The following is a 2,756-nucleotide window of genomic DNA, read 5'->3' as shown; positions in this document are numbered from 1 at the left end:
ACGATAAAGCCAAGAGAAGAGAGAGATCAAGTCGCTCTCATCTCTTTGCAGCTGTGTTTAAACTTGCCATTGTAGGAGGTAATAATGCACACTTCAATCTAAATTCCTAATAAATGTCTGTTTAGTAAGACTTTAGTTGCCTGCATGTGTTGGTCCAATTCTATACTTTTGTTTTTTATAAACATTCACTTTTTTTTTTGCTTCCCTTTCTTTTAATTTTACACATTTATTATTTCTATTTAAAAATTTTTGGGTGGCCGGATGGCTCAGTTGGTTATAGTGCAAGCTCTCGACAACAAGGTTGCCGGTTCAATTTCCACAGGGGATGGTGGGCTGCACCCCCTGCAACTAAGATTGAAAATGGCAACTGGACTTGGAGCTGAGCTGCGCCCTCCACAACTAGATTGAAGGACAATGACTTGGAGCTGATGGGCCCTGGAGAAACACACTGTTCCCCGATATTCCCCAAGAAAAAAAATTTAAAAAGTGAAAAAACGAAAACACACACACACACAATTTTTTATTAAAACGTTATTTTAGTTTTATATTTCCTTTCCTCCCCTCCCAAACTGAGACACCAGCCCCTTTTAAGTTTTTTGAGTCATCACATATTTCCTGAGCTATTTCTATCATGAGCTTAAAAGCACCATACGTAAGTCATTCTCTATTTTCTTTTCACTCCCTTTCAATTCAAAGTATATGTTCTCTTGGCAATACAGAATAACACATTTCAACAGAGCACACTTTATGTAATGTCTGTAAGACCATTTTTATTTTATAGGGAATCAAATGTTCATGTCCTAAATATTGGCCAATTCTAGGTACTTCAGAACGGAGCTTATATAAAGCATGGTCCAAATATGTAATCATAGTATGTCATTGAGTTAATGGTATTATTATGTTCAAATAAATGTTCCATCTATCCTGTTCTTCAGACCATTTTCAATTATAAACTGTGAAGTAAAAGCGAAATTATTAAGTTCAATCAACAAGTGTTAATTAAGCATATCTCGGCTCTTTAAACCTACTACAGACTGAGAACATGTATTTTTTTCCTTGATTTCTCTTCCTGTTATTGCCTTTCCATGTATCTTTGTGATTTATAATCTCTGAGCTATTGATCTAATGAATATGGCTACTAAAATAACTATAATGTTCAACTAAATTGGGAAAAAAATTAAACTTTTATTAAATTGATTTTCCAAAATAAATGGCCAAGGAAAAAATCTGAAACTTAAGCAAAATCCTATGTATTTCTAAACAACTTATTTTTTGCAAGCACAGAATAACTGCTTAATCATTACAAAACTAAGAAGTATAAAAATTAGCATACTAGGTACAATTGATCCTCATTATTTGCAGATTCTGTATTTGGGAATTTGTCTCCCTGCTAAAATTTACTTGTAAATCATAATTCAAAATCAACACTAGCTGTTCATTTTCTGTCATTTGTGGACATGCCCAGTGGTGAAAAAATTGAGTCACTGATGTGAAAGTTCCCAGCTGAAGTCAAATAAGGCAACACTTGGCTTTCTTGTTTCAGCTCTCATACTCTAAACAAGTATCCTTTTTGCAGTTTATTTAGTACTAGATATTTCTCTTTTTTTGTGTACTTTTTGATGATGATTTTGCTGTTTTAAATGGCCCCCAAGCATAGTGCTGAAGTGCTGTCAAAAAAGCTGTGATGGGACTTAACAAAGGAAAAGCATATACTAGGTAAGCATCATTCAGGCATGAGGTATAGTGCTGTTGGCTATGAATCCAATGTTAATAAATTGACAAAATATATTAAATAAGGTGTATTCAAACAGAAACACACATAAAACAAGGTTATGTATTGATTGGTTGACAAAAACGTGACCAGAGGCTCACAGGAGCCTAACCATGCATTTCCCCTAGGAGCAATGGTTCATTAAACATAACTATGTTTATAAGACAGAACTACCTCAAATAACAAGAATAAATTGTATGTTAAACCCCGGTTTAGTTAAAACTGCCAAAAAATCAGCTACACCAATAAATTAACAAAGTATCTTCTAACCAAGACCTCTGGGTCACAGGCCCTTGGACTTTTCCGTAAAGGAGTGCTGAAATTAGGTTGATTAATTTTGATAAAGATAATTCCCTGTTTTCAGGCAAGAAAGATGTCTGTGATCAGCAAATATACCTCAAAGAATGCTTTAAAAAATATTTGAAGATTCTTAGTTCCTTTTTTTCATGGAAAATAGCTTTATTACATTATCAGATCATTCAAATACATCAATACATTGTCAGCTGGTTTTTCCCTTGGAATCAGCTACCTTGATGTTCCAATACTGCTTTAATATCTCTTGGTGTCTCAACTAAGAATGCCTGTCTCAGCTCCACCTGGAAATCAACTATCCATTGCTGCTGCTGGGATTGCCTCGGGTCCAGCTGACATCCTTGGTTGTTCAGTGAGGCTATCCTATGTTTGACTTGGACTTCCACCTCTAGTACATGGTGGTCTGTAGTCTGTCTTAGGTGTAAGCAGTCCCTGGCCCACTCCATCAAGCTGCTGGCCACTCCTCATACCAGGGTATCAGGCATCTCCAGTGGCCGCTCAGCTCGCCTTAGTTACCTTAGAAAGAGTAACACAGAGATAGTGAACATGTGTGATTAGCTTACCAAAATAATTATTGCCAAGATATATAATCCCACAGAGTGAAACAATTTTTTAAAAGTTAAACATCAAAGGGATGTTTTTCTTTGTCTAGTTTCCTAAATGCATATAAGAC

At 35.5% G+C, this 2,756-nt stretch overlaps 1 pseudogene; it reads right to left on the bottom strand.

The window, feature by feature from the left end:
• Positions 1-2,292: 2,292 nt before the first annotated feature.
• LOC109460335 (SNRPN upstream reading frame protein) lies at positions 2,293-2,529 on the bottom strand (annotated as a pseudogene).
• Between the last annotated feature and the right edge of the window lie 227 nt (positions 2,530-2,756).

This window comes from Rhinolophus sinicus, chromosome X (genome assembly GCF_036562045.2).
Source record: "Rhinolophus sinicus isolate RSC01 chromosome X, ASM3656204v1, whole genome shotgun sequence".
NCBI lineage: Eukaryota > Metazoa > Chordata > Mammalia > Chiroptera > Rhinolophidae > Rhinolophus > Rhinolophus sinicus.
The sequence above is the reverse complement of the archived record's forward strand: the minus strand, read 5'-3'. Positions and strand labels throughout refer to the sequence as shown.